We start from the raw sequence: 26616 nt of genomic DNA, 5'->3' as shown, positions 1-26616 counted from the left end.
TGGTGGTGATCCAGGATGAAACATGAGACTTTTCCATTGAGGCACAAGTTGCTTGCTGGTGCCTGGTCAGGTCCAGAGAGACTATCTAGGAGCATTTGCCAGCAGACAAGGAGTCAATGGATTCTACTTGATATCAGGTTTCATTGTGGTGGGCTTGGCACTGAGTTCCAATGCAAAGTCCTTGCTTACTTTTCTTTTTTTTTAATTCATATGTGCATACAACCATTGGGTCATTTCTCCCCTCTTCCCCCCAGCCACCACCCTTACGTACCCTGCCCCCTCCATCTCCTCCCAACCCCCTCGCTACCAGGCAGGAACTATTTTGCCCTTATCTCTAATTTTGTTGAAGAGAGAGTATATGCAATAATAGGAAGGACCAAGGGTTTTTGCTGGTTGAGATAAGGATAGCTATACAGAGAGTGGACTTGCATTGCTTTCCTGTACATGTGTGTTAACTTCTAAATTAACTCTTCTCAAACTAACCTTTTCTCTAGTTCCTGGTCCCCTTCTCCTATTGGATTCTGTCACTTTAAAGTATCTGCTTTAGTTTCTCTGCATTGAGAGCAACAAATGCTATCTAGATTTTTGTGTGTCTTACCTATCCTCATACCTCCCTTGTATGCTCTTGCTTTATCATGTGATGAAAGTCCAATCCCCTTGTTGTGTTTACCCTTGATCTAATATCTGCATATGAGGGAGAACATATGATTTTTGGTCTTTTGGACCAGGCTAACCTCACTCGGAATGATGTTTTCCAGTTCCATCCATTTACTGGTGAATGATAAGATTTCATTCTTCTTCATGGCTGCGTAAAATTCCATTGTGTATAAATAACACATTTTCTTAATCCATTCATCAATAGTGCAGCATCTTGGCTGTTTCCATAACTTGGCTATTGTGAATAGTGCTGCAAAAAACATGGGTGTGTCACATTCTTTTGGGTATATCCCCAAGAGTGGTATTGCTGGATCATATGGTAGATCTATGTTTACATTTTTAAGAAGCCTCCAAATTGTTTTCCAGAGTGGTTGTACTAGTTTGCATTCCCACCAGCAGTGTATAAGGGTTCCTTTTTCCCTGCATCCTTGCCAACACCTGTTATTGGTGGTATTGCTAATGATGGATATTCTAACAGGGGTGAGGTGGAATCTTAGTGTGGTTTTAATTTGCACTTCCTTTATGGCTAGAGATGGTGACCATTTTTTCCATGTGTTTTTTGGCCATTTGAATTTCTTCTTTTGAGAAAGTTCTGTTTAGTTCACTTGCTCATTTCTTTATTGGTTCATTAATTTTGGGAGAATTTAGTTTTTTGAGTACCCTGTATATTGTGGTTATCAGTCCTATGATGTGTAGCTGGCAAATATTTTCTCCCACTCTGTGGGTGGTCTCTTCAATTTAGAGACCATTTCTTTTGTTGAGAAGAAGCTTTTTAGTTTTATGAAGTCCCATTTATCTATGCTATCTCTTAGTTGCTGAGCTGCTGGGGTTCCATTGAGAAGGTCCTTGCCTATACCTATTAGTTCCAAAGTATTTCCTACTATTTCCTGTACCAACTTTAGAGTTTGGGGTTTGATATTAAGATCCTTGATCCATTTTGAGTTAATAGTGGTATAGGGTGATAAACATGGATCTAGTTTCAGTTTTTTGCAAACTGCTAACCAATTTTCCCAGCAGTTTTTGTTGAAGAGGCTGTCTTTTCTCAATCGTATATTTTTAGCTCCTTTGTCAAAGATAAGTTGGTTATAGGTGTGTGGCTTCATGTCTGGGTCCTCTATTCTGTTCCACTGGTCTTCATGCCTGTTTTTGTGCCAGTACCATGCTGTTTTTATTGCTATTGCTTTGTAATATAGTATGAAAAAAAAAGTCAGGTATTGTGATACCTCCAGTGTAGTTCTTTTTACTGAGTATTGCCTTGGCTATTTGTGACCTCTTGTGTTTCCAAATGCATTTAAAGGTTGATTTTTCAATCTCTTTGATGAATGTCATTGGGATTTTGATGGGATTGCATTAAACATGTAGATTGCTTTTGAGAGTATAGACATATTTACTATGTTGATTCTACCAATCCATGAGCATGGGAGATCTCTCCACTTTCTATAGTCTTCCTCAATCTCTTTCTTCAGAATTTATACTTTTCTTTGTAGAGGTCATTAACATCCTTTGTTAAGTTTACTCCTAGGTATTTGATTTTCTTTGAGGCCATTGTAAATGGATTTCTTTTCATATATTCTTTCTCAGTTTGTTCATTATTAGTGTATAGAAATGTTAATGATTTTTCTGATGATTTTATATCCTGCTACCTTGCTACAGCTGTTGATGATGTCTAGGAGCTTTTGAGTAGAGTTTTTTGGGTCTTTAAGGTATAGGATCATGTCATCTGCAAATAGGAATATTTTGAGTTTCTTTACCTATTTGTATTCTTTTTATTCCTTCTTCTTGCTTAATTACTCTGTCTAGGAATTCCAGTACTATGTTGAATAGGAGTGGAGATAGTGGGCATCCTTGTCTCATTCCTGATTTTAGGGGGAATGATTTCAGTTTTTCTCTATTAAGTATAATGCTGGCTGTAGGTTTGTCATATATAGCTTTTATAATGTTGAGGTACTTTCCTTCTATTCCTAGTTTTCTTAGAGCTTTTATCATGAAATGGTGTTGGATCTTATCAAAGGCTTTTTCTGCATCTATTGAGATGATCAAGTGGTTTTTGTCTTTGCTTCTGTTCTTGTGGTTTATTACGTTTATAGATTTGCATATGTTGAACCACCCCTGCATCCCTGGGATGAAGCCTACTTGGTCGTGGTGAATTATCTTTTTGATGTGTTGTTGAAATCGGTTTGTCATTATTTTATTGAGGATTTTTTCATCAGTGTTCATTAAGGAGATTGGCCTATAGTTCTCCTTTTTGGAGGTGTCTTTGCCTGGTTTTGGGATAAGTGTAATACTGGCTTCATAAAATGTGTTAGGCAGTTTTCCTTCCCTTTCTATTTCATGAAACAGTTTAGGGAGGGTTGGTATTTATTCTTCTTTAAAGGTCTGATAGAATTCAGCAGAGAATCCATCAGGTCCTGGACTTTTCTTTTTGGGGAGACTCTTGATTGCTGCTTCAATTTCATTTTGCGTTATATATCTATTCAGGTGATTAATGTCCTCTTGGTTCAGTTTTGGATGATCATAAGTATCTAGAAATCTGTCCATTTCTTCAAGATTTTCAAATTTATTTGCATATAGGTTCTCAAAGTAGTCTCTGATGATTTCCTGGACTTCCATGGTGTTTGTTGTTATCTCCTCTTTTGCATTCCTGATTTAACTACTTTGGGTTTTTTCTTTCCTCATTTTAGTCAGGTTTGCTGGGGTCTTTTGATCTTGTTTATTTTTTCAAAGAACCAACTCTTTGTTTCATTAGTTCTTTGTATGATTTTTTTTGGTTTCTATTTTGTTGATTTTAGCTCTTATTTTTATTATTTCTCTTCTTCTATTGGTTTTGGAATTTGCTTGTTCTTGTTTTTCTAGGAGTTTGAGATGTATCATTAGGTCATTGATTTGAGATCTTTTAGTCTTTTTAATATATGCACTCATGGCTATAAACTTTCCTCTCAGGACTGCCTTTGCTGTGTCCCATAGGTTCCAGTAGGTTGTGTTTTCATTTTCATTGACTCCTAGGAACCTTTTAATTTCCTTTTATTTCATCAATGATCAATTGTTCATTAAACAATGAGTTATTCGGTTTCCAGCTGTTTGCATGTTTTTTGTCTTTATTTTTGTTGTTGAGTTCTAGTTTTAATGCATTGTGATCAGATAGAATGCATTGTATAATTTCTATTTTCTTATATTTGCTGAGGCTTGCTTTATGCCCTAGGATATGATTTATTTTGGAGAAAGTTCTATGGGCTGCTGAGAAGAATGTATATTTTGTAGAAGTTGGATGAAATGTTCTGTAGACATCAAGGAGGTCCATTTGATCTATAGTATATTTTAGATCTAGGACTTCTTTATTGATTTTTTGTTTGGATGATCTATCTATTGATGATAGTGGGTTGCCAAAATCTCCCATGACCACTGTGTTGGAGTTAATATATGATTTTAGGTCCTTCAGGGTATGTTTGATGTAATTGGGTGCATTGACATTGTGTGCATATGGTTTGGTAATTGTTATTTCCTTTTGGTCTATTTCCCCTTTTATTAGTATGGAATGTCCTTCTTTATCTCATTTGATCAATGTAGGTTGGTAGTCTACTTTGTCAGAGATAAGTATTGCTACTCCTGCCTCTTTTTGGGGACCACTGGATTAGTAAATTTTCTTCCAGCGTTTCTCCTAAGCCTATGCTTATTTCTGTCTGTGAGATGGGTCTCCTGTAAGCAACAAATTGTTGGATCTTCCTTTTTAATCCATTTTGTCAAGCATTGCCTTTTGATGGGTGAATTAAGTCTGTTAACATTAAGTGTTAGTACTGATAGGTATGTGGTGATTCCTGTCATTTAGTTGTCTTAGTTGTTTGAAGGTTTGATTGTGTGTAGCTAAATCGATGTTACTCTCTGCTTTCTTGCTTTTCCTTTTCCTGTAGTTTGGTTCTGCCTGTCCTTTCATGGTTATGTTGGGTTTTACTTTCTGTGTGCAGAATCCCTTGAAGAGTGTTTTGTAGTGGTGTCTTTGTGGTCATATGTTGTTTTAGTTTCTGCTTATCGTGGAAGTCTTTTATTGCTCCATGTATTTTGAATGATAGTTTTGCTGGGTAGAGTATCCTCGTGTTGTAGTTACTTTCATTCAGTGCCCAGAAGACCTCACCCTAAGCTCTTCTTGCTTTTATGTTTCTGTTGAGAAGTCTGCTGTGATTTTGATGGGTTTACCTTTGTATGTTATTTGTTTTTTCTCTCTTACAGACTTCAATATTCTTTTTTGGTTCTCTGAACTTGTTGTTTTAATGATAATCATGGGGTAGTTCTTTTTTGGTTAGGTCTGTTTGGAGTTCTGGAGGCTTCCTGTACCTGTATGGGCATAGTTTGCTCTAGATTTGGGAAATTTTCTGTTATTATTTTGTTGAATATATTACGCATTCCTTTTGCTTGTATCTCTTTTCCTTCTTCAATTCCCATGATTCTCAGTTTTGGTCTTTTTATGGACTCAGTAAGTTCTTGCATTTTCTTTTCACAGGTCTTGAGTTGTTTAACTAATAGTTCTTCAGTTTTTCCTTTAATTACATTTTCATCTTCTAGTTCTGAGATTCTGTTTCTGCTTATTTTAGTCTGCTGGATTGGCCTTCCATTTTGTTTTACATTTCTGTTTCAGTCTTTTTTCTGAGGTTTTCCATATTCTGAGTCACTTACTCTTTAATATTGTCTATTTTCTTCCTGAGTTCATTTATCTCTTTATTGATCATATTCTTTGTTTCACTTTGGTTTATACAGTGCTTCTATTTTTTCTTTGATCTGTTCTTGTGCTTTCTCAAATTCTCTAGTTTTGTTGTTTTGGAATTTCTTGAGTGTCTCCTGTACATTTTGGTTGACTGTATCCAGTATCATCTCTATAAAATTCTCATAGATCACTTGCAGGATTTCTTCTTTCAGATTGTTCTTATGGGCTTCATTGGGCTCTTTGGCATAGTTTATCTTTTTTTTGTTGGAGTCTGGATCTGGGTATCTGTGTTCTTCATTTCCCTCTGGTTCCTGTACTAATTTATTATTGGGGGAAAAATGGTTTCTCTCTTTTTTCCATCTTCCCATTATTGCCCTTGCTATTTTTACTGTCCCTGTATTGTGTGTAATTCAGTATTGTCTAGCTTGTAATATTAACAATGATGATATCTAGAGTGGAAGGTGTGAGGAGAGGGAAAACAAAGAAGGTAAAGAAAAAGGGAAAAAAATGAGAACAAACAAACAAATAAACACACACACACACACACACACACACAAACACACACACACACACAAACACAAAAAAGCCAAAGAAATAAACAGGGAAAGATAGTGTACTAATCTACGGTGAGCTAAACAGGCATTAGAGAGACAGAGAGAGGGTAATAAAATAAAGAAATAAAAAGTAAATAAAATAAAATAAAATCCCCAAGTTCAAAAGCAGTAAAATTTCAACCTTAATAATTTTGGTGTTAGTCCTTCAGCTTCCAGTTCTGGTGTTGGTGTCTGAGAAGAAGTTCTGTTGTTGTCTCATCAAAGAGGAAAGAACAAAAATTAAGCAGAAACAAAACAAAACAAAAAATATTCCAAGTTCAAATGCAATACAGTTTCAGTTAGTCCTTCAGCATCCAGTCCTAGTTCAGTCATCTCATCAAAGAATGAGAAAAACAAAACAAAAACAAAAACAAAAACAAAACAAACAAAAAAGAGTCTGGAGACAGCCTTGTGAATGTCTGTCTGAGGCTGCAGCTCACCTGCCACCTACTGTAAGCCAGCTGCTGTTGCAGGCTTTATTTATGCAGATCTCAGGAATGAGTTTACACTCACCTAGCCCTGCAGGCTTTGTTTATTTACAGTTCTCCTGGATGCATGCACCTTTTGTTTTCTCCAGTATACAGCCCTACTTGCAATTGCAATCTTTTTGTTTTATTTAGAATTTGCATGGGTAGGTGCCCCTCCCCCACTCTCTTGTGGAGTGTGCCACACTCTAGCTACTGTTGGAAGCCTTCCCCTCTCCAAGCACACTGGTCAGGTGCCACCACTCCTGTCTTCTCTGGCTGGCTTGTTTATTTACAGTTCAAGTGGGGTGTGCCTGTGCCCTTCCCCCACTCTCTGGAACTCAGGCCACTCCGCCCTCTTTGCTACATGTCTTTTTTTTTCAGCTGCTTGTTTATTATTCAGTTTGTTTTTTTCTCTTTTCTCCCTGGGTGGGGGTGAGTCTGTCCAGGGGGCTATGCTGTTCTGGCCCAGGGTTGTCTTAGGGGTTACCACATGCTGCTTAGCTCACCTGGTGGTCTGCTTCTTCCATGCAGGTTAGGAGCTGGTGTCTGGCGGAACGGGAGCCCTCCTGGTTTCTCCATTTAACGTGGAGTGGTGATGCTATGCACGGGCTGGGGGTGTGGAGATGTTGGAGTTTTTCCTCTTTATGGTGGTTTTTCCTGCAAGGCATATCTCCAGCCTCTCTCCAAGATTTCATTTTAGGAAGCATGCTTTCTTCCTCCTCCCTATAGTTGCCATCTGGGAGTCTCACCTCCCTTGCTCACTTTTGTGTCTCACTCTCCAGCAGATGGAGTCCTGTTCTGTGCTCTGCTATCTCAAGCTGGTGGATGGTGGTGGAGGCAGTCTACTGGCCAACTGGCCAATGGCAGCCCAGAGGCTCAGTCTCTGCTGGCCTGACAGGAGGTGGGTGTGAACCTGGAGCTCTACCCATTTCTGGTTTTCACCAGGGTGTGTCTGGTACTGGATTTCAAGTCTAATGCCTGTACTTAATTACCTTTCCTTCCTCCAAACAGGAAGTGTCTCTCTCCATATTGCTATTATTTGGAGGTGGAGGAATGACAATATAAGCAAATCTTTTTTCTCTATCTTCTTCAATGCTAAAACATGGTCCTGTGGTCCCTCATTTGATTTCCTTAGCTCTTGTGAAGGTAACTGGGTGCATGATAACTGTTCAAATTAATGATTGATGGAGGTCTTATTCAGTTGCTGACTTGCTCTGCCCCTTAAACTTCTAATTTTTCCATTCACCATTGTAAACTGTGCTTTTTTAGTAGTAAAAAGATCAATTAACTAGTTTCAGATGAATCCATGTTACACAATGATTCTTTTTCAAATGGAAACTATTTTTTTCCCTTTCTTAATAGGGAAATTGATAGTAACATTTAAGCATTTATCTGATGTCTTCCACCCAGTTAATTCATGGTGGTTTAACACTCACTTCTTTCTTGCATGACAGTGTGCCAGACTTCTGCCTTGTAGAGCTGTCCACTTGCTGCTGCTGGGAGCAATCTGACTTAGGTGCTCCTCTGACTTAGGTGGACCTCTGCTTCCTGACCCTCCTCTGAATCACTTGTTCTGCTTCCTTGCATTTTAGAATGGTACTGACAGATAGATAACTTTAAATTTTCATATTATCCCTTTTCTGAAAGATATCTAAGTTCCAGCTTTCTTAGTTATCTTAAACTTCATAAAAATGCCAAGAATGGATTTTTCTTGTGATGAATCATAAAATCTGCCTTTAATGCTTGAAGAAAGAAAATGTTGCTAGGGAAAAGTAAGAGCACATTTACAGTAATAGTTAAAAATCATTTTCTCACTTGTGACTTGGTTTGCAAGAAAACGAATTGATTTGAGTCATTGGTTATTATCTCTAATACATAGCTGATTAATTCATATCTGGACCAGTTTCAGCCTACCTTATGCCTTCACTGTGCACACATAACATGCACATGCATGCGTACAAAGTCTGGTTTTCGGGTTAAATCCTGAGGGCCACTAGGAGAAACAAAAGGTTTCAGTGTATAAACATAGTTTTATGAGATTTTTAAATGAAATATTTTTAAAGAATGATCTATAAAATTCAATTCTTTGTTCAAAGAAATTCAATATAGTATTTAAAATTTTTCTCTGGATTATTATTTTTGGTAGTATTGGGGTTTAAATTCATGGTCTTGTGTCCCCTCTACCACTTGAACCATTTCCTGAACCGTTAAATAATATTGAAAGTTTTCTTTTATTTTTCCAAGGCTGTTAAAGAGCCTTTTCTATTTAATTACATTCTTACTGCAGTCTAGAGAAAAGACATTTTATTTTATTTTTTTCTTTTATTCATGTCTGCATACAATGTTTGGGTCATTTCTCCCCCTTTCCCCCACCCCCTTACCCATCCCACCCCCTCCCTCTCCTCCCACCCCCTCGCTGCCAGGCAGAAACTATTTTGTCCTTATTAGAGAAAAGACATTTTAAAAAAGAATTTGTTATGTTTAAAAAGCTCATATTTTATAGGGAGAGAAATATAACATCATCCATATATAGAAGCGTCATTTATTTTTGGATAAGCTTTTAACCCCTTCACATTTGTAATTCTAACAAGCACTATTTTGCATTATTATTATTAATAAACACACATATTTATGATTAAACTGTTTTTTTGGGATCCTTTTCACTGATTAATTTCCACTGCTCTGGAAAGCACTGTGTTGTCCTTTAAATAGCTTTAAGAACTTATGTTATGTGGTAACTAAGGAAACATTAGGGACAATATGTTTGAGTGGTACATACATGTGGTTATTCTTATAAATTACTTATCATTGTTGGTCAAAGTAGCAATGCACATGTAGTGAACCTTTACTATAATTGAGAAATTTATTTGCTCCTTAGAACAGCCTTGTGAAGTAGGGTAAGAAAGTTATGAGTCCTGGAGCTTTGGAATGGAATCAGTCCACAGAGCTGGAGCAGGGTTCCAAGGTCCCTGCTATTCAAAGATTTGGAATTTTATTTGCAGCCCAGTGGGGGAACTCAGGCCACCTAGTGGGAGGGGTTGGGCAGAGTCTTTGAGCTGACAGCTATTAGTCTATTGGCATGAAAACATTTCCATATTTTAAGGATCAGATCTCCCATACTGTACCATGTAGAGGAATATCAGAACTAGGAGTAATACTTTATTATCTCCCAAATCATAGCTAATGAAATCAAGGCTCAGAGAGATCACATAATTTACCAACTTTGTAGTGATCAATGAACTGTAAACATCAGGCTGTGTCTTGGCCCATTTCATGTGACATTATAAGTAATTCAGTTGTTGAAGTGACTTTCATAAACCATGAGACAGAGAATTACAATAGGACCTGTCTATGGGGTATATATAATTTTTAGTTTATAAAAATGTGAAACAATATGTAATTGTATATTTTGTATAGAAACAGGTTAATTTAAAAAGAAATGAGAAAAGGTTATAAAGTTATGGATATATAAAAATACAAAATACATAAAGATTTTATAAAGATTTATATATACAATGTACAAAAACTATAATGTGAGAAAATGTTATCAATACCTCAAATTTTATATATCATAAAATAGGCATCCAATTATATATAATTATTGGACTCTAAGGTTTGCTAGATTTTTTTATTCTTAATGTTCTTGATGCTACATTATTTCAACTTTGATTCCATAGTGTTGTTACTAGGTCAAGACTCAGTTAAGGGCCAAGTAATATTCTGACTCATGGATTCTTTGGTTATGAGAAAAGAAGACCACATTTCATGTCCAGAACATTAACCAGTTGATGAGTGCTGTATAAATATTTCATTCAAGGACAAATGATTGATGATTTAAGGTGAACATAGAGAAAGAAAAGTTATTTTTTCTTGGGTCAGGAAATATACAAATTCTTCAGTGAGGAAAGTTTCATACTTAAAATACTTCCTTTCTCTTTGATCATTTTTCAGTTTTGTTAGAGTGAAATGACATCAGTGATGTAAGAGGTGCTTAAAATGCTTTTGCTAAAAGCACTGACTCCCTACTTGGTCCATGAATTAACTAAAAAGCAGGAGAAAAGTTTGGAATTTCTGTCTCCATTTTGTACCTGTTATCCTTTGGTCTGAGCCATTCTTCCCTGCAGTCATCTTGGTATCAGGCAGGGATGGGAATGATCAATAACATCTTTATGACAAGGGACTAAAACAACTCCTAAGGAAAAGCAGAGTCTTGCAGAACAGGCTACCCTTCCAAATAAGACAATTACCTGTCATGATGCAACTACCCCCTGGAGCAGGAATAATGTCTTGGGAACCAGATGTCATCACTTTTCTCAGTGATGACAATGATAACTTCTCCAGAATTCTCAAAGAACTGATAATAGTCAACTAGGAATACACCTGTGACTGGGGTTATTTAACTATGCATAACTTTTGTCCCCTGCTTTTGTCTATTTAAAGCTAAGGCTCATTTCTGCACCCTGAAAATGGCTAAAGATGGGCTGAGTTCTTACTTTGCCTTTTGCCATGGTGTGTTTCGGCCATGTAACGAATTTCCTTTCTCTGCCTTTCATCATATCTCCTTATTTGGTATATAGGGGGTTGTGGCAAGACCTGACATGTGAAAGCCCAGGTATTTGGGCCTGGAGTCCAAAATTCTAATCTCAATGACACATTTGAGTTTCCTTCAATACCTTTGCTTTGAGTCAGTAGAATTTAGTTCAGAGTGTGGGCTTTGGATTATTAAGACTAGACGTTTTCTCACTCCACCATTTCCTGTGAGACCCTGGATGAGTTTGTTACCCTTGTGGCACCTTTGTTTCCTCATCTGGAATATTGGGATAATGAGTACCTGCCTCAAAGGGCTTTCCTGAGAGCTAACACATGTACAGTATTCAGAACCATGCTTGGACCCAAAGTAAGTGATCAAACAAAGCTGATTACTTCTCAGAGTCCAAACATCCCATGTCAAAGTGAAGTTTACTTTACTTATGAAATCAGGAAATGTCAGGAGTTTTCAAAGTATACAATACTTCATGAGCACCATTATTAAGTTCCTGATGAATGATCTGGAGACATAAAGAGGTTGTTCTCATTTAGTGGGACCTGGGCATTATTGTTTTGTTAATCACAGGGTAGGAGATCAAGACATGTGGCAAAACAGAGAGCCAGCTTACTGTGTTCCTGGTAATCAAGGCTGTGTTTCATTCCTGAGCTACTGCATAAAATACACAATGGCTCTGCTTAGTGAGGTGACCCAACCAGTCACTACAACAGGATCATCAGATTTAGTTAATTTTACTGATTTTCTTTTTTTAATTCATTTCTTCATATGTGCATACATTGTTTGGGCCATTTCTCCCCCCATCCCCTCAACACCTATCTCTACCCCCCATCCCTCCTCGCTTCCAGGCAGAACCTGTTCTGCAATTGTCTCCAGTTTTGTTGAAGAGAAGACATAAGCAATAATAAGAAAGACATAGCATTTTTGCTAATTGAGATAAGGATAGCTATACAGAGAGATTCTTACCACTGCTCCCATGCACAAGTGTGTTAAAACCCAAATTGATTCATCTCTACCTGACTTCTTCACTACTTCCTGGTCACCTTCCCATATTGACCTCTGTCACTTTAGAGTTTCTGTATTAGCTCCTCTGCAGTGGGGCATCAAACACTTTCATGTTTTGGGTTCCCTACCTATCCCCATACCTCCCATATGTGCTCTCCCCTTATCATGTGACCCAAGTCCCACAACTTTGCTGTATTTGCCCTAGATCTAAAGTCCCCATATGAAGGAGAACATATGATTTTTGCTCTTCTGAGCCTGGCTAACCTCACTCAGAATGATGTTCTCCAGTTCTATCCATTTACTTGAGAATGATAAGACTTCATTCTTCTTCATGGCTGAGTAAAACTCCATTGTGTATAAGTATCATATTTTCTTATTCCATTCATCAGTAGTGGGGCATCTTGGCTGTTTCCGTAATTTGGCTATTGTGAATAGCGCTGCAATAAACATGGGTGTGCAGGTGCCTCTGGAGTAACCTGAGTCACATTCCTTTGGGTATATCACCAGTAGTGGCATTGCTGGATCATATGGCAGATTTATGTTTAGATTTTTAAGAAGCCGAAGCCTCAATATTCTTTTCCAGAGTGGTTGCACTAGCTTGCATTCTCACCAGCAGTGTACGAGGGATCCTTTTTCCTCACATCCTCGCCAACACCTGTTGTTGGTGGTGTTTTTTATGATAGGTATTCTAACAGGGGTGAGGTGGAATCTTAGTGTGGTTTTAATTTGCATTTCCCTTATGGCTAGAGATGGCAAGCACTTTTTCATGTGTTGTTTGGCCATTTTAATTTCTTCTTTTGAGAAAGTTCTGTTTAGTTCACTTGCCCATTTCTTTATTGGTTCATTGATTTTGGGAGAGGTTAGTTTCTTAAGTTCCCTGTATATTCTGGTTATCAGTCCTTTGTATGATGTATAGCTGGCAAATATTTAGTCCCACAGAGTGGTCTTTTCAGTTTAGAGACCATTTCTTTTGTTGTGCTGTAGGTTTTAAATTTTATGAATTCTCACTTGTCCATCCTTTCTCTTAGTTGCTGGGCTGCTGGAGTTCTATTGAGGAAGTCCTTGCCTATACCTATTACTTCCAGAGTATTCCCTGCTCTTTCCTGTACTAACTTCAGAGTTTTGGGTCTGATATTAAGGTCCTTGATCCATTTTGAGTTGATACTAGTATATAGTGATAAACATGGATCTAGTTTCAGGTTTTTGCAGACAGATAACCACTTTTCCAGAAACATTTGTTGAACAGGTTATCTTTTCTCCATCATATGTTTTGCATGCCTTTGTCAAAAATAAGGTAGGCATAGCTGTGTGGATTCATATCCAGGTCCTCTATTCTCTTCCATTGGTCTTCATGTCTGTTTTAATTGCTATTGCTTTGTAATATAGTTTGAAGTCAGGTATTGTGATACCTCCAGCATTGCTCTTTTTGCTGAGTATTGCCTTGGTTATTCATGGTCTCTTGTGTTTCCAAATGAACTTTGGTGTAGATTTTTCAATCTCTGTGATGAAAATCATTGCTTTTGGTAGTACAGCCATTTTTACTATGTTGATTCTACCAATCCATGAGCATGGGAGGTGTCTCCATCTTCTGTAGTCTTTCTAGGTCTCCTTCTTCAGGGGATTGTAGTTCTCCGTGTAGAGGACATTCACATCCTTTGTTAAATTTACTCCTAGGTATTTGATTTTTTTGAGGCTATTAGAAATGGAATTGTTTTCATATATTCTTTCTCAATTTGTTCATTGTTGGTATATAGAAAAGCTAATGATTTTTTTAAAGGTGATTTTGTATCCTGCCACCTTTCTGTAGCTGTTTATGGTATCTAGGAGTTTTTGGGTAGTTTTTTGGGTCTTTGAAGTACAGGATCATGTTGTCTGCAAGTAGGGATATTTTGACAGTTTCTTTACCTATTTGTATTCCTTTTATTTCTTCTTCTTGTCTAATTGCTCTGGCTAGGAATTCCAGGACTATGTTGAATAGGAGTGGGGATAGTGGACACCCTTGTCTCATTCGTGATTTTAGGGGAAATGGTTTCAGTTTTTCTCCATTAAGTATGATGTTGGCTACATGTTTGTCATATATAGCCTTTACAATATTGAGGTACATTCCTTCTATTCCTAGTTTTCTTAGAGCTTTTATCATGAAGTGTTGTTGGATCTTATCAATGGTTTTTTCTGCATCTATTGAGATCATCAAGTGGTTTTTGTCTTTGCTTCTATTGATATGCTGTATTACATTTATAGATTTGTGTATGTTGAACCACCCCTGCATCTCTGGGATAAAGCTGACTTGGTCGTGGATTGTGATCAAATAGAATGCATAGAATGTATTCTATTTTCTTATATTTGCTGAGGCTTGCTTTGTGACTTAAGATATGATCAATTTTTTAGAAGGTTCCATGGGCTGCTGAGAAGAGTGTATATTGTGCAGAAGTTGGATGAAATATCCTGTAGACATCAGCTTGGTCCATTTGATCTATGGTGTGGTTTAGTTCTAGAAGCTCTTTAAGGATTTTTTGTTTGGATGACCTATGTATTGGTGATGGGAGAGTATTAAATTCTCCCATTACCATACTGTGTTGGAATCTGTATATGTTTTTAGGTCCTTCAGAGTATGTTTGATGAAATTGGGTGCCCTGATGTTGGGTGCATATAGGCTGATAGTTGTTATTTCCTTTTGGTGTTTTTCTCCTTTTATTAGTATGGAGTGTCCTTCTTTATCTCATTTGATCAATGTAAGTTTGAAGTCTATTTTGTCTGAGAAGTATCACTATTCCTGCCTGTTTTAAGGGCCCATTGGCTTGGAAAATCTTCTTTCAACCTTTCACCCTTAGTCAGTGCTTGTTTCTGTCAATGAGATGGGTCTCCTATAAGCAACAGATTGTTGGGCCTTCCTTTTTAATCCAGTTTGCCAAATGGTGTCTTTTGATGGGGGAGTTAAGTCCATTAACATTCAGTGTTAGTATTGATAGGTATGTGGTGATTCCTGTTATTTAGTTGTTTTTGTTGTTTAAGAGTTTCACTGTGTGCAGCTTAATCAATGTTATGCTCTAATTTCAAGGTCAGAGATCTGTCAGCCAGCCCCTTGCTGTCAGTATGTTATGCTGGTTTGTTGATTGTTTTTCAATTTTGCAGTGTCATTTGACTTTGGATGTTGCTCACTGGCTTAAGAGATGAGCTTTGTGGACCACTCTTTGCCCTATTTCAGGCAAAAAGTTATCACCTGCCCACTGTCAGCCCTTCTGCCTTTCCAGTCTTTGTGTACTGAAAGTTCACATGGAGATCAGCTCCTTGGTGCTCCCCACTTCTCTGGTGTGCTTAGAGCACCCCACCCCCTCTGCTGCATGTTCCTTTTCAGTTCCTTGATTATTTAGGTTTTTTTTGTGGGGGTGGGGGGGTCAATCTGTCCAGGGGTCTATGCTGGTTTATCCCAGGGGTGGCTGTGGGAGTACCATGTGCCATTTATTTGCTCATCTGTTGGTTGGCTGGATATCTCCCAAGCAGGTTTGGAGCCGGTGTCTGGCAGTGCATGAGCTCTCCTATTTTCTCAGTGTAACATGGTGTGGAGAAGCTTTGTATGGGCTGGGGGTTCAGGGTATTGAAGTTTTGATTCTTCTTGGTGGTTTTTTTTCCTGCCAAGCATGGCTCCAGTGTCTCAGCAAGATTTTTGATTTATGGAGCTCATGCTGTCTGCTTCTGCACTCTAATCACCATCTTGGATCTCCTCCAGCTGATTTTCATTTTTAAGGTTTAATGAATTCTTTTCACTGAACTGTTGGTGGAGACAGAAGTACATATAGTAATTGTTTTCAGGGTTAAGTATATTTTGTAGCAGAGGAGTATGGGAACCATTCTCATCTTAAGTAGGAATGCATTCATAAGTCACAGCTCCTTCACCTCCCATCATGCATTATTCTGCATAATTTTCTCACTTACCATGTATACCAATCCTTTTGGTTAGGTATTGCTTTGCATGCATAACCTATTTTACTCTTTGTAACAGTACTATGAGGTATCTTCTTTCTGTTTTTTTATTTCTTTTTGTGAGACAGTTTCATTATTGTAGCCCAGGCTGGCCTCAAACTCATAATCCTTGTGTTACCACTTCCTGAGCGCTGGAATTTCGGGTGTATGTCCCATTCCCAGCTAGAAAGGTTTTTATCTCTGGTGATTAATGATAAGACTGAAGCTTACAAAGGTTATATAGTTTGACTAGTTTTCAAATCCAGGTTTTTATGACTCTCTGTTCAGAGTTATCTGCCAACACCTTGACTTTTGTCCAATAAAACTGATTTGAGGCTTTTGACTTCCAGAACTGTTAGAGAACACATTTCTTTTAAGTTATTGAGTTTGTTGCAATTTGTTATAGCAGCCTTATCCAACTAAAATATTCATAAGGATATCATTCTAGAGGAGGAGACAGAGTTAGTTAATAATAATTACAACCAATCAATCATATAGTGTGTTAATGCAGAGAAGGGAGATAGAGAAGGTCTAATCTGTGCAGAGGTTTGCAACAGGGGTGTGTGGAATGGCTCATGTTATAATTAGAAGGGTCAGAATAGATCTTGAGAAGGTGAGATTTGAGCAAAGACGTGAGGTTGGTAAGAGAGTTATCTAAGTGGATATCTGTGGGAAAACTGTTCCAGGAAGAGAGAACTGTTGTTATACAGCAGTATAAATGTCCTGAAGCAGGATGAGTCTGGTGTGTTTAAGAAAACAAACAAACAAAAACACAATAAAAGCAGGTGACTAAAGTGAGAAAGAGAAAAGAAACAAGATTAGAGAGGTAACTGCTGGCTGATTATGCTGGCTTTTACAGGTCATTGTAAAGTCTACCATTAGCAGGAAGAAATGATTTTAGATGATCTAAAAGTTATTTTCTAAATGATAATAAATATCTGGTTAATTCAGTAAAATGGCTTTGAATTAAAAATTGAAAGAGTAAACTAGACATTTCTTATTTCAGTTTCAAAGGACCAGTTGGTATTGGAAAAGAATGAAGTGTGTTTGAAAAGAAAGAAATCTTCAGATAGGTTATGTGAGTGAAGTCAAAGTTTCTCATAGCTTTAAAAAAACCTAGGTTTTCAATTATTTTTATTTTTGACACATAATAATTGTATATTTTATAGGCTGTGGTGTGTTATTTCAACATGTTTATACAATATATACCAATCAAATCAGGGTAACCAGAATTCATATTACCCCAGATAACTACTACTTGTTTGTGTTGGGTACATTCAAATTCTGCTTTTCTATTTTGAACTGTACTATAAATTGTTGTTACTATAATCACCCTTCTGTGCTACATGCTACACTGCAACTTATTTTTCCTAGCTGGCTATATTTTGGGGAATGGAGGGATAATAGTTTTCCAAAGTTTTTGAGTATAAATACATAAAAAAATCTATTGGCAGCTGAATAAAGTTTATCTGATATCACTTGGTTCTATTTTGATAGATTGTTTTTGAGTCAAACTCTTCTAACTTTGATGAAATAATTTTTTACTTTTTTCCTTTGTTAGCAGAAGGACCCTGAGTTCAATCCCCAGTACTATAATAGATAAATATCGATTGAATTTTAGTTGACTTGGTCCACAACAGTCTTGTACAGCAGAACAACCTGGCATTATTGCCTGGAAAGTAGAAGTAAGAGCCACATAGTGGCTGCCCATGTAGTACTGGCCCATGGGTTCATTTGTATTCCAAGTACCTTCAGCCTTTTAATAGCCATAAGGTTTACCCAATATGTTTTCCATTCCACACCCTGGATGTGGTTAAATTCTAAAATCACCTGCAGATGTGGTGTAATTATAAGTTCAACTCCCTTTTCTTCTTCCCATGTTATATTTGGATAATGTTTACCATGCCAGTTCTATCAAAGAGCTCTTGCTCACTTAAATTTTGGCTATATAATATGCAGTAAAATTCAGAAACAGTCTACAATTGTCACATCCAGAATTTTGTTCATGCTAAAGAAAAAAATATTTGTTGAATATATACATAAACCAGTGTTAGAATTAGCACTTGCATCCCCCAGATAGTCTTCACTTTTAGTTTTTGCAGCTTTCAGTGTCTGCTCTGATAGAAGGTAGAGTTGTGTTGGTGCCCTAGGTCATCAGCCAAGAGAACTGGAGGAACAGACCTTGTATTGGATCTCAGGATGAGTCTTGGGCAACTTCAGGTCTGGTGAGCTGAGTCTTCTGTTAGTCTCACTACCTTCGTCCACTCTGTACAAATGGGCTTCTCTCTTTGATTCTTATTCTATGCTAAAGTTCCTTGTGTGACTGGTGCTCTGCATGGAGTGCTATTCCATTTGGCTGGTTCCCTGACCTGTACAGTGTGTAAGAGGATGAATTTCATTTAGCAGGCCAAGGAATAGGATTGGTAGTTGGGTTATAATTCACTGGAGAAACATAAACAAATACCCACCAAATACATACACACATATACTTCACCATCTCTGGTGACCTTATTCTGCATTATTCTTCTAGAAGCTCAACATTTAGTTCCCACAAATGAGTGAGAACATGTGGTATTTTCTTTCTTATCTACTTATTTCACTTAACACAATGCCCTCCAGTTCCACCCATGTTGCGGTAAGTGACAGAATTTCACATATTTATGACTGAGTAATATTCTTTTGTACATGTGTATCACACTTTCATTATCATTCGTCCATTGTTAGATAGCTTAGTTGGTTCTATACCTTGGCTATTGTGAATAGTGCTGCAATCACATGGGAGTTCAGGTATTTCCTTGATATGATTATTTAATTTCCTTTGGATATATACCAGTGGTGGGATTGAAAATTGTACAGTAGTTCTAATTTTAGATTTTTAAGAAAAGAAATATTTATTATAAAGAATTTGCTTATGTTATTGTGGAGGTTGACAATTCTGAAGTTTTCAACACAGGCCATCAGATTAGAGACCCAGGGAAAAACTAATGCAGTAGTTCAGGTTGAAAGAGCATCTGCTGGCACAATTTTCTCTTACTTGAGAATTCAGTTTTTTTTTCTCTTCAAGATTTCAACTGATTGGATGAGGCCTGCCAGTATTATGGAAGACAATCTGCTTTACTCAACATTTAACAACCTAAATCTAAGTTTTAAACCTCCCCTCAACTCTCATAGAAACATCTAGAATAATGTATGAGCAAATATCTGGGCACTATACTCCAGTTAAGTTGAGACATAAAATTAGCCATTACAAGAATGGTGTCTGAGTGATTTTGAGTTAGCTAGCCAAAGGATGAGTACTTGATAAACAGCTCTTGTGTGTGCGTCTGTGTGTGTGTGTGTGTGTGTGTGTGTGTGTGTTGTGCATGTGTGCATGAGTGTATTTATGTGTTGTGATTATTTTCTTTTGTTGCTTTAGTTTTTGGAAAATTCTTTGCATAGCCTCTCCCTGTTTAGCTATGCATAGGGAGTTTTGTAAGTCTGGCAATTAGAGCATTAGGTGAAATTCTACCATCTCACCTCAGAGACAGTGAGGTTCTAGCAACAGCGATTTAAGTCAGAAGGTGCTAAGCAAAAGTTCAAGGTCAGGGGATGAAGCTGGGGCTGTTTAATCATCTCCCTCCCAGCTCCTCTTCTGGATCCTCTCATGAGATTTTCTCTCCAGAAAAAAAATGGACAGACTAAGTGTGGGTTCCCTGTATTTTTGTGTAATATTTCAGTACTGTTTGTCATTACACAGAATTTATTGTTGCACTAAAAATCCTTGGGCATAGCATTCTATCAGATCTGTCTGATTTTCAAAAATTCCTTTGCATACCCACTTACAGAGATGCAGATATTCATTCACTTAAACATTTAATTGGTGTTTGTGCCCTTAAGCAATTAATAGTAAGCAGAGATAAAGAGATAATAACACATATCCATCATTGCAAGATACAGACTATCTTCAGAAGCAAGAAAAATTATTTCTCTAGTTGTTCAGAGAAGGAGGCAGCATTTCAGCTTAGAACAAGATAGTATTTTTTGGGTGAGGTTTTGATAGAGGAGGTGGTCTTTGAATGGGGCCTTAAAGTATGGGCAGGATTTACATGAAGTCCACTGAGGTCATGGCATTTCTGGAGGAGATAGTGGGTACACAGGTACTGAGGTGAGAAAGTCTTGGTGTGTTAAGAAAAGATGGAGGAGGTCTTGGTAGGTTGACTGTAAAGACTGGATATTTACTTGATTAATTAGAAGTTACTAAAGGATTTTAAGCCCAAATTTTGAAAAGATTTTGCATTGACTATTGAATTCAGCTGATTTAAAGTAGGAAGAAAGAGGAAATGAGGATTAGATGAGATTAGTTTAATATTTGTTTTAAGTGAGAAGAAAGGCCCTGTCTCAGGGATTCCCCTACAGAACTGAAGGTAGGGGTAGGTAGACGCAAGAAATCCTGCAGAGCTTCTGAGTCTTGAGTGTCCTTAATGGTCCAAATGGTGAAGGCTTGATACTCAGCTTGTGGTGTTAACAAGAGGTAGAAGAAGCTTCAGCAGATGGGGCCTAGTGGAAAGAAGTTAGGTCACTGGGGGTGGGCACTTGAAGGAGATATTGGGACTCTAGCCTCTCCTCTTTCTCTCTTTGCTTTCTGACCACCACAAGGTGAGCAAGTTGTATCGCCACATGATCCTTGCTGTGATAGATTGCCTCAGGCCCAAAATAGCAGGGATAATCAATCATGGACTGGAACCTCTGAAACTGTGAGCCAAAACAAACCTTTTTCTCTTTTTAAAAGTTGTTTATTTCAGGTTTTGTTACAGTAATGGAAAGGGACTCACATGGTCAGAATCATTTGTATTTGGGAATCTAGCTTGAGAGAATTTACATGATGGAAGGAATCTATGCTGGTTACTTTCTATGTCAACGTGGAGAGTGTTTTGTATGAGATTAACACTTCAATTAACAAACTTTAGGTAAAGTGGATTGCCTTCTGTAACATCCAATCAGTTGAAGATATAAATAAATAGACTCTATCAGCAAGAAGGAATTCTTCAGAAGGCTGCCTTCAGGCTGGAACTGTAACATAACCAAGTTCCTGCTTTCTGGACATTGGACTGGAACTGTACCATTGGCTTTTCTAGTTATCCAGCCTGCTGGTCTTGCCTCCCTTCATAGATGAGTGAGTTAATTTCTTAGGTTAACTCAAACTCTCTCTCTTTATCTCTCAGACACCAAACCCACCCCTAATACCCCAACACATACCACACACGTCCTGTTGGTTCTGTTTCTTTAGAGAACCCTCACTAATAGAGAATCTTAAAGCCCATTCTTGACCACCCATTTGTGCTTTTTTTTTTTTTTTTTGGTTTTTGTTTTCTTATTGCTCTCCAGGGTGTAGATGAGACATATAAAACAAGTCCAGTGACTTGTCCAAGATAACCAGCTAATTGGTGACAGAGTTGGCATGCTGAGGTATTGGTAGGGTGGGAAAGGGTGCTGTCAAGAATGACTAATACATGACCTGATGAATTACTGGCATTGTTAAGGGAATAGAAATGTCAGGATGGTGTACATATTTTAAAGTAAACTTTTACTTTCATTTCATTAAGCTTGAATCATCAACTGTGGTGAAGCTATGCAGAAGTTATTAGATGTATGGGAGAGGTATGTTAGAAATAGAGCCATTTCTGTTGGATGATGATCCTATTGAGAATAAAGATTTTTCTTTATGAAAGATCAAACTTCTGTATGTATGAAAAATGTTTCCATTTATTAGATACAACATTGGGCAGTAGTTTTGCTCCCTGTGGTTAGCAATAACTGGCCATGACCGACATTTTCACCAGATGAGATCCCCTTATTGCAAAGAAACTGACAACACAGTGCTTTTGATTTTTATTTTGAAATTTCACAATAGAAGAAACAATGTCTTTCACATTATCGCTGGCTTTTAGAAAATGTGATGCTTCTGTTATAGCTAGATATAAAGCATGTAGAGAATACGCACATAATTAGCTGCAAAATTCAAGGTAAACATGACTTTTTCCTCTCAAGTTTTCTTTCTGCCTCATGCTTTGAATATTTTGAATAATTTTTAAAATTAAGTCTATGCTATACTTTGGATCTTGAATATCTCCCAAAGACCCATGTGTTAAAGGCTTGGCTGCCACCTATGGCACTACTAGGAGATGGTGGAACCTTTAGGAGGTGGAGCCTAGTGGCAGGAAGATAGCTCATTGGGAGTGTGCCATGGAAGGGGATATTGGGACCTTGACCCCATCCTGTCTCTCATTGCCTCTTGGCTGCCATGAGGTGAACAGTTTCCTTAGACTTACTGTATTAGTTAGCTTTAATTTCTGTGTCAATGTACCTGAGGTAATCAGCTTATAAAGAACAAAGATTTATTTCAGCTTATGGTTTCAGTACATGGTTGCTTGTCCCTATGGTGCTATGAAACATCATGGCAGGGATCACATGGTGAAGCAAATCTGCTCACCCGTTTGTGGCCATGAAGCAAAGAGAAAAAGAATGCATGACTTAACTTCCTTCCACTAGACCACACTTCCTAAAGGTTCTGGCACTATCCGATAGCACCACAGGTTGGCAACCAAGCTTTTTTAACGTATGAGCCTTTGGGGAATACTCCAGATCCAAACTATTGCACACACACTCCCACCATGATGTACTGTCTCGTCACAGGCCCAAAAGCAATAAAACCAACGGATCATGCACTGAAAACTCTGAAACCACGACCAAAACCAAACCTTTCCTCTCTACAAGTGTTTATCTCAGGAATTTTGTCACAGTGATAGAGTGCTGACTAATCAGTCTATAATTTTTATTCTCAACCTCACATTTTCTACAGAGGTACGGTTATTGAGACAGGAAAACCACAAATGTACATAGTTACTTAACACACATTAATTAGCACCTGCAAAAAAATTTTGCTAAGTTTTATGAAGACCTAAATATAAAGAGGACACAGCCTCTTTGTCCATTTAGCAAGTAGGAGAATTTTAGTGTTCTAGGGAAGGAAAAATTGTTGTAGGAGTTTATTCATTCACTAACCAAGTATTTATTGGTTGTAAGTTTTAGTTTGTGTACTTTAATAAGTGATATGTAGATATCTGTGACCTACTTGTTGCATTTAATGTGTGGAAGGTGAGAGAGAGAGAGCTGGAGAGAGAGATGCAAAAAGCAGAGAAAATAAGTGCTGTAAAAGGTACTAAAATATAAAACTACTTCCTTTCTTCTGTGGTTGCTCTAGCCTAGTCATAGCAACTTTAATTTGTTCTTTACTTATGTTCTAAGTAAATGAAATTAAAATGTTAAATTATTAGCCTGAATTTTATTGTCCATCTTTGTAAAGTGTAATGCCAATTTCAATACAAACAGAACATTTCATTTGATGGTGAAATCATGAAAATTATGCAGTCTGTATTTTGTAGTTTGTTTTATGAGGGTGCTTCTAACTGGTCAAAAGAGATCAACTCAAGACAAAATCAGGGCTGCTGAAAGGAAGAGTGGGGGCATCCCCTCAGACATAGAGCTGGCTGATACAGCACTTCAGCCATAGTGATAGACACGGGACTAGTGCACATCCTCCCAGGGTAGCCAAGCGTCTTGCACAGTGATTCGGGGTGCATCTTGGTTGGATCTAATGGCTACTGGGTTTCTCTTTGCACCTGCCAAAGAACCTATGTTCTACATCTAAGCAAGGAGCTGGGGTAGGGGAGTCAATCCAGGTGTCTCCTAATTCCTCAGGTTCCACACCCCAACCCACAGTAGTTACACGACTCCTAAAAGTCTTTAAACCTCTATTTCAGTACCCAGATAAGGGTGGATGAGCAGCTTCTCCTTGTCCCCTCCTCCATGTCTGGGAATGGTAATTACCACGCCCTGTCCCAAGATGTCACAAGGTGTCTATACCCAAATCCATTATATCCAAGCTCTGTAACAAGCCCTTTTTCCAGTGAAGGGTGGCAGCAATAAGTGGGCTGGGGTGGGAAAGGAGAATTTGATAGGGTATTGGGGTGGGGAAATGAGTGAGTGAGAACTCATTTCTCCCTGGGAAGGCCTTTCCCAGGGAGACAGGACCATGCATGTGATGGAATTCTGAGTCCCTGGGGCAATGTTCTATTGTTCCATTGAACTTCAGTTACAAAGCAAATATTCAAAGATAAAATGACTAAGAATGTCAAGGTATGTCTACAGAGCATTGACTCTAAGTGTAGCATCCAGCTAAAATTAGGCCCTGGGAGACTGCACTGATTCAGCATCCAAAAAGCCAGCTCCACTGTCAAGTTCTTTTGATGTTATTGTTCCCATGGCTGGGATGGCTCCATCTTTCAGGGAAGTTGTTTCCTCTCTGTGCTGAGTTTGAGAAATAGTGAGCCTATCATTATTTCCCTCCTCATATTTTCTTTAATTATACTTTGAGACTAATTTTTAATGGTTTTCAAAGAGACGATTTTCTTTATTCTTCCACGATTGTCTCATCTTCCATGGTGGTTTCAGATTTGTTTTGGATTTAGACGCTGGCATTTTGAAGCTTCATTAAAGTGAAATTCATGTGAAAATTGTAACAAAGCATTAACTGCAGACAATCAAGGAAACAAGATGATCCCTAGTACTAATTTAGCTACAAGAAGACACGGCACGACAGCTACTCGTACTTGGGTAACCCAGTGTGTCCAGATACAGTGTGCTGGGACATTGTGGCTGCTCCCTAGTGCAGAGTAGCATGAGCCAAGAGGGATTGGTGGTTGAACACACCTGGGACTGAGTTCCTCCTCTGTACTAATGTGATTTAACTCATTCATCTTTCTGTGCCTCAGTTGCCTCCTGTCCAAATTGGAATTATGGCTTTGCTTTTTTTCATGGAGCTCTTATGAGTTAATTGAGTAATACATGCAAAGTGTTTTAGCATGGTACTTGAGACATAATCAATGTTCAAGAGATGAAAACTTTATATCTTTTAGTATGTAAGTATGAGACAAAAGAGTGAGAGTCAAAGTTTGTTTCCACATCACTATTCCATTTTTAGCACCTCTCCTATCAGGCATTTCAGTACTATCAGGCATTTCTGTTATGCAGCATCTAGTCCATTCCTTTCCTTATTACAAACATGTACATATTATTTTTACCTTTGTCAAACACTATATGTACTATGTCCTGCCTGCTCAAGCCATTAAAATAAAAGCTGACTGGGTAGATTAAATGTTTCTTAGTTGGACCTAGGTATCTATGTCAAATGCTGAGGTCAGATAAGTCAGGAAGATAAAGTTCCAAAATAACAACTGGGAGCCTGGAAAAGGATGAGGGTGAAATAGAAAGTAAAGAACTAACAAGCTATTACATATTTTGAGTTTCTGAAGTATAGAAACTGGGGCTACATCAGCTCTGCATTTTAACATAATTTGCATAATGCCCACTCACCTAAAGAAGACAAAAAAGATTTGTAGAATAAATGGCAGATAGCAGCAGGGGTCTGGAGGGAGTGGCCAAGATCAGGATCCCAGATGGAGAAGAGGTAGGAACAAGTAAGAAGTTACAGAGGGTCTGCACTGCCCCTATGACTCATGAATGAAGTACAGTGCTGAGCACTTCGCAGTTCGGGTTGTATCTCACTTTCACTGTAGTTGTGTGGTTTTGGGTAAATCCAAAAATTATGCTTTTGAGCTTCAGTTTCCTCATCTTTCCTCTGTATGCTGAAGATAAAAACCAATAACCTGGTACCATTCATGTACATTAAAAGAGCCTGTCACAGTGCTGGGCACAGGAGAACAGTAAATATGTCTTTTGTGTTGGTTTCTTTCCAATCTTTCCTTTCTATCTACCAGACTTTTTATTCTGCTCTTCTCATGAAGAGTTAACAAAAATATGCCACTGTTGGTTGGTGATATTGTGAAAGAATGTTGATGGATTATTGAAAAACTTTCTGCATCAAAACCAAAACAATTCAGACATCTGCCCTTTGGGTGGTAGAATTAACAGCAACAACACTGTACATAAAGGACAGCACTTTATTTTTTATTAAACCCAGAGGCAGTGTGAGGACTGTATGGGCTTATGGTCAGTCAGGCTTGGTTTTATCATATGTGCTTGCCATTGTTACTTTACTTCCTTATGCTTGGGTTTACACATTACCACTACTTCATTTATTCATGCATTCATTGATTCATTAATTTATTCATTCCCAAGCACATGCCATTGTGTGTGAAGGTGCTGCAAATGGAATTATGATGGTGAGTTGCTGTTAGTCTATGGAACAGAAAGTATGCTAATTTCTGTGGTGCTGAGCCCTGAGAACTGAATAGGAGTCAGCTGATGCTTAGTGGGTTGGAAGAAGATTGTTAAAAGCAGGGGGGGGGGGTCCTGTGTATGAGTCCATACAGATTTCTGGAGCTGAGGATATCAGCTGAGGCACAGAGTTCTGAGGGTGAGGAATGAGAGTTAAGCTCTGGAGTAAAAGTAGCTGGGTAGATTAGGAAGGGCCCTGGAAGCCATGTTAAGTAGTTCAGAGTTTATCCAGAGGGAGGCAATAGAGCTTCCTAAACACTACTTCCCAATGACACTAGAGCTTAGTTTACTGAATATTGTATCCTTTCCAGAAGATTTAAAATGAACAGTAGTATCTGTTAATTTTCTGTAGTATTTTGGTTGACATTTGTTTAATAGCTTTCACAAACCTACTTAATATTAATATATATTATATATGTTTTT

The sequence above is a fragment of the Castor canadensis genome, chromosome 7 (assembly GCF_047511655.1).
Source record: "Castor canadensis chromosome 7, mCasCan1.hap1v2, whole genome shotgun sequence".
Classification (NCBI taxonomy): Eukaryota; Metazoa; Chordata; class Mammalia; order Rodentia; family Castoridae; genus Castor; species Castor canadensis.
The sequence above is the reverse complement of the archived record's forward strand: the minus strand, read 5'-3'. Positions refer to the sequence as shown.